This window comes from Bacillus rossius (assembly GCF_032445375.1).
Source record: "Bacillus rossius redtenbacheri isolate Brsri chromosome 4 unlocalized genomic scaffold, Brsri_v3 Brsri_v3_scf4_2, whole genome shotgun sequence".
Lineage (NCBI taxonomy): Eukaryota > Metazoa > Arthropoda > Insecta > Phasmatodea > Bacillidae > Bacillus > Bacillus rossius.
In genome coordinates, this window is record NW_026962011.1 from 35,533,426 (window position 1) to 35,548,246 (window position 14,821).

The 14,821-nt window shown below is 38.7% G+C and overlaps 1 protein-coding gene across 21 annotated transcripts in view; it reads right to left on the reverse strand.

The window, feature by feature from the left end:
- Positions 1-14,821, reverse strand: part of LOC134542024 (coiled-coil domain-containing protein AGAP005037) — a 713,248-nt gene that overhangs the window by 552,968 nt on the left and 145,459 nt on the right. The window lies entirely within an intron of this gene.

Genomic DNA, 14,821 nt, shown 5'->3' on the forward strand with positions numbered 1-14,821 from the left:
GCTGAATGGCTGGGATTCGTGTACCAACCGTAGTCATAAACCTCGAAAGAAACTCAACCAATCACGAAACACACGACCAGATGTTACAGTGTCTCAACTCACAGCGTATCTCGAAAAAAAATTTTCTGTGAAAAAAAAAATACGTGCAACCATGGACAGCGGCCGTTAGCAGGAGACCGATAGCACGGTATGCCGCGACGCGAGAATTCTCGCGCGCCGTGCCGTGATCCTGCAGGCCGCGCGATAGGTATGGCGTCGCACGCGCCGGTCCACCCGGGCAGAGCAGCCCTTGTAGCCACGTGCTCGGGACGAGATGGAGGGGGGGGGGGGGGGGTCGCTTGATGAGCAGCGGGAGGGCAGGGGATCTCGGCCCGGTTAACACCCACTACTCCAGCAAACCCGCACACGACCATCTTCAGGGCACGAGGCTCGCCCACCTATGCGAGGGATTAGCCTCCGCCATCTTGTTTCCTTGTTTTAAAAAATAACACAACTGGCGATGAAGCTTCCTTATTATGTTCTATGTGGCTGTACCAATATTAGAGCGTAAGCAGAATTAAAATTCCGGGAGAGAGAGAGAGAGAGAGAGAGAGAGAGAGAGAGAAATAGATAGAACCACTCACTCTGTCCGTTGTTTTCCTTCAAATTTTTTTGGTGGGATTATTTTTTTTTATAGAATTTAAACCTCCTCCCCCAATTCTATCTTGCATAACCCCTTGGCAGTAATTATAGCAGTTGTAATGCCTCAAGTAAAAGAATCAATAATTCTTTATCACGGAGATTAAGCACAGTGAACTGTTTATACATAATAGGTAGACCCGGAAATTTCGCGGATTCTTCTGGCCTCAGGATATAATTCAAAGTTTATAGGTGTGCTCGACCCATGTTTACTTTCCCATTGGTTGATTTCTAAGCGAGAACATTTTTATCCTTGTTATTTGGCACTACCTGATTCGCTTACTTCTCTCCTAGCTGGGCATCATTGGCTCACGGTCGTAGAGGGGCGTGTCCAAACAACTGCGTGCCAATCATGAACACAGTGCCAGAGTGTGAAGGTTTGCATTCTAGCTTGCGACTAAATGAATCCGCGAAATTTCCGGGTCTCTAATAATAGGTTCTCACGGTATGTAAAAGCCTGGCAAGATATTATTGATGCTCCATCACGTACAAAATTTTTGCTAAATACCTCAAAATCGAAATTATGGCAAGTGAAAAATCCAATGTGGCCAGAACTACAACCCATTAAAGACTTGTCGCAATGTCGTCTGTCAACAAACACAAACTTTTAAAGCTTAAAAATTTTGAAGACCGTGGAGACTGACGAAAATGTCACGCAGGTCCTAATGACTGGTCATATAGTCTGTGTCATGTGACTTGTCTTAAATTTAACGTTTCTCAAACGTAGTTATCAGTGGTATCCCTTCCCATACAAACTGTCACTCGCACAGCAACACGTGATGTTTAGAGACCGGAAAAATTCGCGAATTCATTTCGCGATAGGCTAAATTACAAATAGTTATACCTCAGTGCTGCCTCTGCTATTGGCTCACAACTCACCTGGATGACTCTGGGCCAATGAGAAACACATGACCAAAGCTTTATCGAATCACAGGCTGCTACGATGGGACTTCTCACAAGATAGCAGCCAATGAGTGGTTGACATTTGACCAAGTGTACGTAGAACTATGGAGTTCATCCTAGAGGTCATTGAACCCGCGAATTTTTCCGGTCCCTAGTGATGTTTGTTTACGATCAATGACAACCACATGAAGTTGTTCACAGACACCGTTGAAACAACAGTGAGGATGCGTATACCATTGGTACTACTGCAGAGAAGTGTGCACTCCTTGGACATGGCACGGACTATTGTTAAAATACCCTGACAAAACCCGATTACAGTGCAACGGGGAGTAAGTCTTTGAAGCATGTATAGCTTCGGATAGGTTCGGATAGTTTCGCCTAGTGTAAGCTTCGGGCCATGTAAGTCAGCCCGCACGGCAGTTGGTCCGATGGGGAGTAGCCTGTTTATGCGACGGTCTTTGAAGCATGGATTGCTTCGGCAGACGGGGGAGTTAACCTAGGGTAAGCTTTGGGTATGGCAGGCATTTTTCGAGAATAAATCTGAACGCCTATTACCTAGACTGCAAAAAGGTATACCCGCACCAGCGGTTTCTCTATGATAGCCTCCATTATCCTCTGCACGTAAACACGCGTGTTCATTGGGTACTAAATTGTGAGGCGTCTCCACTGGGTAGCTTGTGATTCGACGCTTCTTTGGTCTATAGTCTCTCATTGGAGCTCCAGTTATACTGCGAGCCAATAGCAGAACCAGCAGAATTGTACACATGTTTGAATTTCAGCCTATCACGAAATGAATCCGCGAATTTTTCCGGTCTCTAGTGATTAACGTCACGACATCATTGAGGTCTTTTATAAGGCGATGGGACGTAGCAGTGTGAATAGACAAGGGGAGGAATGCACTGATGAGGAGAAAACTACCACCACACGGCCACGTCCGCCACGTTTAACACTTGCGGAAAAATTCGTGTTTGATCGTTGCGGGGAACGGGAACGGAACGTGACTGTCTCTCAGCGTGAGCCGTAAGACAAGAAATGGTTGATCACTAAATGGGCGTAATGACTTTTACACACGACTTCAGTTGTTGGAAGTACAAAACGGCGCCAAATTTAACCACGTGAAAAAATTATCCTTTTTTTTTACCCCACTTACAAAAACAAACACACACACACGCACGCCGGGTTAAAAACATCTGCCGAGAGCGATGCCATTAAAAATAATGTCCCAATGCCCGACTTTCATAGGTAAAAATGAAGGTGGTTGGGTGAGGGGGGGGGGGGAGGGGGGAAATCAGGTCACAACACGCACGGAGAGAACAATAGGAGGGCCGTCCAACTCTGTCGACACGTTCATCCGTCAATATCCTCGCAACATCTGTCCACCGCGCGCACAGGGGTAGTGGAGTTGGGGGGGGGGGGGGGGGCGGAGATCGTCCCCGGAGACTTTACTCACAAGGACCTAACAAAAAATCCGCGTTATTAACACAGACAGCAAACAATTTGTAGTTTCGTTTCGTGACATGCTAAAAATTAAAAAAAAAAAAATCGGTATTTGTAATAATTATGTACGCGCGTTATAAATCATACTTACTTGGCGTAATAAAAAGAAACTAATTTAAATTTTGCATGCAAATAATTAATAGAAATAAAATAACAAAATTACTGGAGTAATATTGTAAATACTGCTGTAAAAGTGTAAATTTAATGAAATTAAATACTCAGTATTTAATATTAATAATTAATTATTGAGTATTTAATATTAATATAAACTAGTGTATAAAATAATTAATTATTTTTGTAAACTAATCGAAATATTTTTTTATTAAAATTAATATAAAAATACAACATGCTGAGACTTTAATCCAACTTATTTAATTTAAATTATTTATTAAATATAACAAATAATTTATAACTAAAAAAATTATACATACGGGAACTTGACCTCACAAACACTCCCATGAAAACATCCAGGATAATGCCAGCGATAATGGAAGCTTACAAACAACCTGACTTCGTTGTACACTTCAAAAAGTTTGTTAACAGAATTTATATAATTAATAAGTATTCACAATAAATAAATGTTTTTAATCATACGGCTAAAGTATAAGATTTAAAAAGCAGATATATCATTGTTATTTGTATGTAGCCTTTTTCTCATCCAGTGAAAATTTCGTTGGATTGCGCATCGTAAAATTTCACTACTGTCATCAATTTTTCATAACGCGCCTAAAAAATTTTAACTTAAAAAAAATGGTTGTCTGAAAGTCGGTTTACGGACGATAGTTTAACGTGACGTCATAACAAAACATTGATTAAATGATTGCATACTTTTATGAATAAAATTTAATCATTTTTATTGAATTATCACTATTTTGTATGGATACAAAGGAGTGAATGAAATCTACAATTTAATTGATAAATTTACTTTTATTTGCACTCATTAATTCAAATATGTTTATTACTTTAACGAACAGATTATTTTAACTATAACTTTTATACATGTTTGCTATTTAACTTCTTCCAATCTGTGTTATTCTGTTAAGGATAGGACGATGATACGAAAAGTAGGAAACGAATGGGAGTGTTTCAAGTTTAATGTGCCTCGAAAAAGTCAAATCGATGGTTGTTCCAATCGAGTGGAAGAAAGATAGATGCGGCGCAAGCGTACAATGAGCGTAACGGGACACAGCGTAACGGGACAATGTGCGTTACGGGACACTTTTTCCTGCGTGCAGCCGGCGTTCATCGATTTATTAGACGTTACGTCAAAATGTTTTACCAATCGGTAGAGACATGCAAAATTCGCGGATTCATTTCGCGATAGGTTAGCATCAAAACAACTATACCTTCGTACCGCTTCTGCGATTGGCCCACATTTTATCCGGGGGACTGTGAGCCAATGGGAAACACTAAACCAAGAAAGTGCCGAATTACGGACAGCCTAGTTGGGACGTCTCACGCGTCAGTAGCCAATGAACAGGTGTCATTTCCGCGAGTATTTAAAGGACTGTGGAGTCTATCCTAGAGGTCAATGAATCCGCGAATTTTTCAGGTCTCTACCAATTGGTGACCGGGGACTTTCGCGGATTTTTCGCGGATTCAATTCGCGATAAGGTAGAATTAATATTATTACACCTTCGCACTATTTCTAATATTGGCTCACAGTTTAGTTGAAGGACTCTGGCCCAGAGATACACATAAGCATCCAATCACAGGCTTCCCAGTGGATACGTATCACAGGTCAGCAACAAATGAGCAGAGAACATTTGCCTTAGTGTGTAGAGGACTGTAAGGACTACCCTAGATGTCACTAAACTTGTGAATTTTATAATGGGTAAGGAAATTCCATAGAGATCGGAATAAACCGCGGAATAATTTCTCTGTAGGCTAGAACTCAAAACTGTTTTCTCTACGCCGAACTCTGAGCCAATCAACTCTGAGCTCATCAAAAACAAAGTATAGAATAACTGGGCTATAACGCAGTCTCTCAAGTGAGTGACCAATTCACAGAGAACTTTTGTAACTGACAAACAAAATTCCCGTTACAAGACATGCTCAATAAAATAAGCGTTATCATTTTGCAACACACAGAATTTTTTTTTTTTTCACTTTTAAAAAAGATTCCTTTGGAAACCGGTTAGCAAAAAAAAAGTTTGTAATACTATAAGAACAATATTGTAAAGCACACTTCATTGTTATGGAACAATACTGCATACTTCATACGAAAATTAGCACAAAACTTTGAAATTTGATTTGTGTTTTGTTCATGCATAAATTTTTAAGCTAAGGAAAAATGATTGAATATCCCACTATTGGTCTTATATCGTGCGTATAAATGAGCGCAGTTAATACTGTAAATCTATTCAAGAAACGGGTTTACAAATAGCTTGTACTATTGTAGGTAACAATCAATATTTACTGTGCAGTCATGAATGCAAATATATTGTTACGAGTTAGAAAATTGTTACGATGGTGAAAATCAATTTTGTGCGTATGGACTTGAGAATCTCTTAAGATTAAGCATTCCCTGCTGAGGGTATGTATGAGATGTTGGTGAAAACGGCAATAAGAGGCACCCATCTTGCTGCGGGCCCTAGACTATATTATCTCTCCTTGTTGCTCGACGCATGAGCACCAAGCTCTGCCTCACCAATTATTTTTGAAACCTGTCGCTTAAATATTTTTCAAACTCTATTCTCGTAAAAAAGTTTAAATTTTAAGGATAATTAACTCAGAGCTCAGGAACTAAACAAGTTAAGGCTTCATCAGAACAAATACAACAGCGCATTTTGAACACCTTGTTATACATACAGAGTGCGGCAGAATGCAGTCCCTAGTTCCAAGAATTCACTGGAGGGGCTTCCAAAGCAGGTAGAGGGGTGGTACAGGTGCCGTTAATTCGAAGTAACGTCGTTTTCAGTAATCACCATTCGACGGACAGGTGAGCAACGGGACTATGTTGTGGAAACTTTTTTTAAACACGGGGAAAGTGTAGTGGCGACGCAGAGGGCCTTTCAAAGGCAGTTCAATTTCAATCGTAACGACAACTGACCCTAAAACCATTCGGAAATGGATCACTAACGTAAGGAACGACGGGATCTACAGTTCTTAAAAAAAAAAAAAAAAACTTGCACCCCGGATTTGACCACCTGAATTTTTTTTTTCTATGAGACTAACTCCAAGCTGCGTTTACAAAGTTCGACCTTGAACCCTGGAAGCTCTGATGGAAGCAATTGAGGAAGTAATCATCGGAATCCCACAAGATATGATGGCAAGAGTGGGTGAAATATTTGTTGAACGGCTCGATGAGAGTGCATCACCTGCCAAGGAAACCACTTGGACGATGTTATCTGCAATAGTTTAGTAAAAAAATTGGCGTAATAATACTTTTCAAAATTTAAAAAAAAAAATCTTGAACTGTTTTTCTTTCCCCACAATTCACCTGCGAAATCAGGAATTGCATTCTGACCCATTCTTCATAAAGTTAAACGCTACGACAAATCAGTTTTCCCAGTTTGCTCTCAAACTGTACGTGAAAGCTTCTTCATGCCGTGAGTGGAATGTCGCCCCTTTATGGGCGAGGAGGCTCACTTCTGTTTTGAACTGGCAGTGCTACGTGATTCGGGGCGGTTGGAGTTCCAGTGGATTGTTTGAGGGAGGTTCAGAGCTCACTGTGATCAGCTGCCCCGGTAACCTTCAAAAGCTTCTCTGCGCACAACTGCGCGACGTAGCAAAGCCCTTAAAGCATAAAAAAACTCTCGCCCTTCGTCCCATCTGATAATGAAAATAACTGCTGCGCTCCGAGTAAAACTTTGGTGAGCTTATCGGACAAGAAGAATTAAAATGGCGACCCGTCCGGATGAACTCGGGCGGGAGGTTTGTCAGAGTGAGTGAGAGAGAGAGAGAGAGAGAGAGAGAGAAAGGAATTACTCGTTCCGCTTTCCCTCATTATATTAGCGAGTCCCCGTCCTTTCTTGCGGAAGGGAAATTATTTTCGCAGGCCTGGAGTTTGTGAGGGGAGGAAAAGCAGTTGGTAAAAAAAAAAGAGATGGATAACGGGAAAGGATAACGTTTAGTTTCAGGAACATAATCACTAGAAACTGTGTCACATTTAACTGAAGAAGTAACATTTTATTTGGTAAAGGGAGACGTGAGATAAATTTATTCTCATGAATTGTAGTTAAAAACTCAGTAGTACTATATGCCGTTACAACCAGGACAGCAAATACTTAAGTGACTGCGCTCTACAGAGAGAACAGACCTCCTGTGAGAGGTATGTAGGTTTTTTATCTAGGTATTATAAACCGCAAAACGCCAAAAGTTAAGACTCACTTATTTTAAACGTATCTAAATTTGTATACTGTTTATTTATTTTTGGAATTTTAATGTCATTATTAAATGTATATAATATCGTAATTTATATAGTATCTATGCATGTATGAATTTTATAAGGTGTGAAATTTTGACTGATATAAATAATGTTAGTATTACATTTTAATTTCATTGCATCCCTAACACAAAGCAGCCTGTTTGCTTTGCTCGACACCGCATATTTTAGAGAGGTTAAAATTAGTTTGGGTATCGGTTTGCATCTAATTTTTTTGGTTATCTCAACATAAGCCAACTCCCAGCGAGTGTCGTGGAGGGGGGATTTCGTTAAGTGTAGAGTAACGAGAGCCCACATTTTCCCATTAATTATATCCTTGTTTATCCTCAAAAAATATACAAAACTTCAATAATTCGCGGGTTCGATGACCCTGCATGATAGACTCCAGTCCTGTAGCATGCTCATTTGGACAAATGTCGCCTGTTCATTGGTCGCTTACTGGAGTTGCTTCCGACTTCTCAGCGTAAACTGCGGGGGCCTATCTCAGAAATCAGTTAAAATGTAAATAATTTTGTTTATCAGCCTTTCCCGAAATGAAATCATGCATTTTCCCAATCAGTTAACGCCTCTCAAAAGTTAATGGCAGCTTAGTGAGCCGACGGGAAACAGTACACATCGCAAGGCTGCCAATCAGACACCGTGATGGGTCTCTCTCACTACCAATAAGAACCCTATAAATTTCTGTAGGAACAAAAAACCTGTTTATATAAAAAAAACGTATCACAACTGGATCTGCAAACTTCGGCTGCAAGTGTATCACGAAAACAATGTATGGAAAATAATGGTGTTAACTTATTTAAATGTAGGATTTGTTTAATTTAATTTTATCCTGATGATTAATTTTAAATACTGTATATATTACTTTTATTTTATTATTTTATTTATTATTATATTATTAAAATTTATTATTTCACCAAAAAAAAGTTGTAAACATGTTTTCAGCTTGTCTTTTTCGTGGCGAACCTGCAGCCATATTTTGTCAGTAGAATTCTGACTCATTTTGGAGGGACAACAATTGGCTGTGTTGGCGTTACTTTATAACTGTTCCTGTCACACACTGTGCGATTATAAACAATCATCATTCTGTTTCCGCACGTTTATGAAAGTTGCCTCGTCACCATTTCAGAGAAGTGTTGTGCGGTCATCGTTCTGCTCGTTCTTTGTTGGGGCGACGGCCGAGGACAGCTACGAACCGTGTTCGTTACTCTTTTGCCCGAGTGTTCTGTGACAAAGAGTTTAAAAATAGGCGGCATACGTTGTGTCCGGGGTTCTGCACTAAAGTGTGGGAGGGTGGGGAGGAAGGGGGTACTGGTCGAGTATCACTCCCGCCCCCTCCATTTTCCCGCCCCTTGGATTTATAATCAAGGGGTGACATCCATTCGATCCAACCGTCGCATTTCCCCCCCCCCCCTTCTCATGTGCAGAAACAATAATTATCCTCTTGTTCCAGGCGTTGTAGGCTTCCGTGTGTGTTTCTCTCTCCCGCTAGACTAGGTTCGATGAATGACTTTCATTGTGCAGGGGTGAGAGAGCTTGCATATCCCGCTCCCGTACAGCCTAATCCCCGTGCAGAACAAACTCCTCTTCGGTTACCAGCGAGCTGTGTGGGTTATTGCGTTGTTCGCGAATGTCACCGGCAACTCTCACCCCTCTTGTCGCCTGCCTTGCACACGGAGGAATTGCGCGTCGGCGTCCCGAACACAAGCGAGCGCTGTTCCGTCGGCCTAACGGGACACGTGAAGCCGGACAACGCACAGAACCAGGCACGACATACGACGTTGTTAGTATGTAGGTTTATGTTAGTACAGAAAAAAATATAATTTATGCCATTCATCTTCAAAGGAATATCACGACAGCAATTTCATCTCAAGAATGTGGGTGTGGGAAGAAATAACGCAGGGGAAAAAAAGAACATTCATTACACTACAATATATATACATATATATAATACAATACATGCTCTTAAAAACACGGTGTTACGTCTTGTATGATTATGTATATGTATAACGTGCCAGTTTCGGTGGAGTTGCGAAACGAAAAATGGACGGCTCAATAGCGAAGATTTAAGAAAATGCGATTTACTTGCAATAAATGGTCAAATCTGAGTACATGGCAAAAGCATTGGTAATTGTGAATCTCCTAGGTCGAGCGTCATTTCACAAGACTATCCAATTGCTAATATATAGAGAACGGAAAAATTCGCGGGTTCAATGACCTCCAGGATAGATTCCAATATCCTCTACACACTCGGGCAAATGCCAACTGTTCATTGGCTGTTGACTTGTGAGTCGTCTCGACTGGGTGGCCTGTGATTCGACATTTCTATGAGTGAGGGTCTCTAATTGGCCCTCAGTCCTCCAGATTAACAGTGAACCAATGACAGAAGCAGCACTAAGGTATAATTATTTGAATTTTAGCATAACACGATATGAACACGCGAATTTTTCAGGTCTCTACTTATATAGTATGTGACTTGTCTTCCGAGCGGATTGCTGTGGGGGAGCTAGCTTGGCCCTGCGGGGAGGAAGAGGGCACAGTCGCTCTCAAAAGGAAGGGCGTATGCCCTGATCCAGAGGAGGAAGACAATGGCCGGGCGGGCAAACACCGAGGAAAGTAATGGCCGGAAACCGCTGGACCAACCCCCCCCCCCTTCCCGCTAACCAGACAGAGGTCGAGGTCGCGGGCAAGTGGAGAGAAAGTCGCGGCCGTCAGGCGGAGCGGAACCGCCTCGCAGACGACCACGTGTTGACCGCAGCTGCCTGCTGCGCGCGGAGGTGGAAGATCAGAATTTACGGGCGGGTGTGACGGGACGAAACGGACATTACCCCAGAACAAACGAAACATTCGACGCACTTCTCTAACCGCCAATATTAATTCCAAAATCCTATCTTTAAAACACAGTGTATTAGCGTTCTGTGAATTGTTCTTGAAATGGAGAAGATTAATTTATAATTAGAGACCGGAAAAATTCGCGAATTCATTTCGCGATAGGCTAAAACACAAATAGTTATACCTCAGTGCTGCCTCTGCTATTGGCTCACAATTCACCTGGATGACTCTGAGCCAATGAGAAACACCCAACCAAAGCTTTATCGAATCACAGGCAGCTACGTTGGGACGTCTCACAAGACAGCAGCCAATGAGTGGGTGGCATTTGACCGAATGTACGTAGAGCTATGGAGTTCGTCCTACAGGTCATTGAACCCGCGAATTTTTACGGACCCTATTTATAATATATTATTATACATAATAAAATAATTTAAGAAGTTGCTGATCACAGGAACTAATCCAAAATCAGCACTGAAAATTCCGTGGCAGAAATTTCTCAGAAAACGGCCACAGAGGGCTGACAGCGAGACAATTGCAAAAATAATGACAAAAAACTACCTTGTACAACACAGCCGCAAACATTATGTGCAAGCAAAGATATATTATAACGCCAATAGTTTTACATGGAAAATAAAATCGATCCACTGAATAGCATGAGAATGGCATCTCACTTACCTTTACTCTATGGCAGCGTTGAAAAAAATATTGTCTAAACAAGGTTTCTTATTACGTTAGTGATTTTGGTTCTCAAATGAAAGTCCAGCATATCCGCAAGAAATTCCCACAGGAGAAGGAGGTTTTTTTCACAGAATATGAATTAATTATTTAATATTTTTAATTTTAGAGAAGTATTTAACCTGGGTATGATTTACAATGATGATAACATTTGTTTATGTTCCTGTATAATCACAAGATTTTATTTTATTTTTATTATATTGTTAATAGAGTGGAATTAAACCTTTCATTAAAAAAAATTAAGATTTTCTATTTCAAAATACGTTATTTAAAAAAAAAATTGTTTAAACCGTATTTTGATCCACTGTGGTTTTAAATCAACCTACGCTGCGAATTCCTCTCAAGCTTTTTACTGCCACTATTTGTTTTGCTAACCAGCTAACCCTACAGACGGACACCCACGCCGTCACATATTTCACGAAGGTTCGGAAGGTTAATAAATATGGATGACATCCCTTAATGTGCAGAATGTATTCGGGACCAACCACTAACTCAGGCAACTATTCCGTGCCCCAAATACGCACGGAATACAAGATTCTTTTAAAAAAAATAATAATTTTAAAAGCCTTTACATTTAATTTATGCTGATCGCTGGTAAAAGATTATCCAGGGATCTTCATAAATTTAAGGAGTCTTCAAAAACATTCTAGAAATTGGTCTATTGCAAGAACACTTTTTACGAAGATTTTGTGAGTTTCAAATTCATTTATTTGAATTAAATTATTTGTCGAAAAGTCTGAAAATTTACAGTAATTTCGAACACTGCAGAGACTCCAATCTTGTCAAAAACATCAGCCAAGTGAACGCAGTCTCACTTGCTGGAATCAGATGCGTACTCTCTGTGTGATAACTACGGCCTTTATGTTAGGTTACGTATACGGGCTATGCCCTAATTCAAGTACACAGTTACGTTCTAGAGCAATTTGGAAGTGTATTCAATATTTCTGGCCTCTGCTAACAGTTTAAGCCTGCTAAGATTACAAACCGTGTTTCTTAATTTATAATCTTAATATGTGCACGCATTTGAAAATACAAGTACATAGCAACCTACAAGACGCTTTTGAAACGTATGATACAAACATTTTTTTGTTTAAAACATAGCTCCACGAACCATTTCAAGTATATTGCTTTACTATTACTGATTATATGACCGTTTTAACTTAAATCGGTCTGCATACATGCATGACGATTTTATGCAATTAATGTTTTCATGTAGAATATACAAAAATACATTGAACATTTATTGTTTGCAGCCAAATTCTAAATTTTGTTTAATTACATAAATTCAAAAATGTTAATGAGGAAGTATTAGTAGATATTTAAAGAAAGGATGTTTTACGAAATAAAAATATTGGTTGAGTTAGGACTTAATGGAATGTGTTGAGTTCGATATTATTTTATTACATAAAATTATATTGCTACAATTTATCTTAAACAAATAACTGCAAAAGTTTCTGAAAAACTCCGCGACCCCGGAGAAACCCCCGGATGACCCCGCATTTGGAAGCCACCCTGCAAGGTTTTTTTTTTTTACCGCCCACCGTCTCTTTGGTAGCCTGACTTGTTGCAAGAGATTGTATTCATACCAGAATAATGCCTCCATATTATCTGGGCAATCCGCCTTGGAGGAGCCGGGGCGCGAACCCGGGTGCTACAAGTCACAAGGCAGGCGCTCTACACCAGAACCAGAGTGGTAGAGCGGCGACCTGCAGTCTTCTTAACACTGACATTCCACGAGTAACTGTAGATTGGTTTGTCATTAACACGAGCAGTGGTTTTGGGAAGCAATCGTGGACGTATGCACGGTATTTGTTAACCAGGACTGGCAAAATATGTACAGAATTTAAAATACAAGAATACAGAATACAAAATTCGCACTAAAACAGGCGAAACGAGGACACATAATGTTAAATTTTTAGAATGTATTGCATTGAATTAAATTTACGTTACGTGTTTTGTATATTATTTCTCTCTTTAATAGTGTTATTTTTTGTTTATAATCTGTTTTTATTTTATTTTTAAATTTGTTGTTAAGATATTACTTTTTTACATGAACATTGTCATATCTTCGATGGGAATTAGAAAACCGCATGCGAACCGATTTAAGTAAACACGTTCAGTTAAACAGTAATATGCTTGTTCATTAATATAGTGAAAATTTAAATATATTTGTTTGTAACAGTTGCATTTGAGTTAAATTATTATTTATTTGCTATGATCGTGAGTACAAACCATATCATAAATGTTATTTAGATATCTTGTACACGTTATTTTAAGATACATTAAACCTTCCCTGTATTTTAAGTTTACTTCATTGATATTTTCACAGAACACCTAAATCACGGTTTTCACCGAATTCACGTTTCCCGACACGGTTTAAAAATAATATTTTACAAAGTGATTATGCTTAAACTTTTTTTAAATGTTTAGTATATGTTAAGTATTTGATTATATAACTCGCGTATTAGAGTTTTTTTTTTCTTTATGAAACACGCACCTATTTCATTTTAATTAAGATTATGCCATAGTTTACACTTACACTTTCATTTATTTTGGTTATAGCTGTGCTTAGAATTATGAAAAAACTTCACCTTTACTACTGATACATTTGAAAGTTTTTTAAAACAACTAAATCTTTATTTGAAATGTAAAGTAGTGTTTTTCACCTCTCTCCTCTTTTCCACAGGAATACCTACCTATGGGAATATTCAGAACTACGGATTTAGTAAATATGGACAGATTTAAGATAATATGGCTATATACTTTAAACCAAACTCATCCCTTTTTTTTTTGCCGCAGATGTAAAATCCATAATATTTATAATAATTTTACATTATATTAAATTGAAATGTAGCTTGCAGATTTAGTAGATTCCATAACTTTTCTAAATTTTTAAAATAATATCCATTCCTTTTACAATTTAAGAAGTGGTATTTCGGAGAACTTTGACTAAGAGAACGTAGTTTAATGTTTATTAATAATTGTCAATATTTTAAAGTTTGAATTTAATATTAGACATTATTTATTAATTTTAAAACCACATTGAATATTTTTAACCTATTTACGAAGTAGAATATCAATAAATAATAAAAAAAAAGGGGGTTGGTAGATTATGCATGTTTAATTCATACCGCGTAACTTACATCTCACTTGATTAGCTTCATATTTCTTTTATAATAAAAACAAACTGACCGCCTTTCCACACATTTTGCGGTCGAATATAGAAAATTGGAAAAGGTAAAAAAACATGCCATGAAATAATATGTTTCTTACCTCCTGCTTAATTTACATGGAATATGATTTAGTAATTAAAAACAAAGGTACCCAAGTTTTTTTACTGCATTTGGAGTCGAATTTCGAAAAGTGGTAAAAGCTAAGTAATTAATTATTAAATTATCCGTGCTCAGTTCTTTTCATTAAGCTTTATTTGCTATGGAGATATGATTTTTTTTAGGATAAATCTTACCCTTTTTGGAACCAAATATATTTTTCTTATTCTTAGATTCGGATATATAATTTTCTTAAAACCACATTTAACACTTTTTTTTTTTAACCCTCTTAGGAGTGGAAAGCTGTAACTATCGTCTTAAAAATTTCAGAATTAGCACCATAGCGTGCGGGACCACGCTGGTCATATTGAATTCAGCAATTTTTTTGGCTATTATTAACTTCAGACATCCCATGAAATACATAAATACTATGCTTTAACGAAGCCAAATTTCGAAAACCAAGATGGAGTAATTCGGTTCCTATCTCTTACCCTTACATATACACAAAGATATGAACAAATTT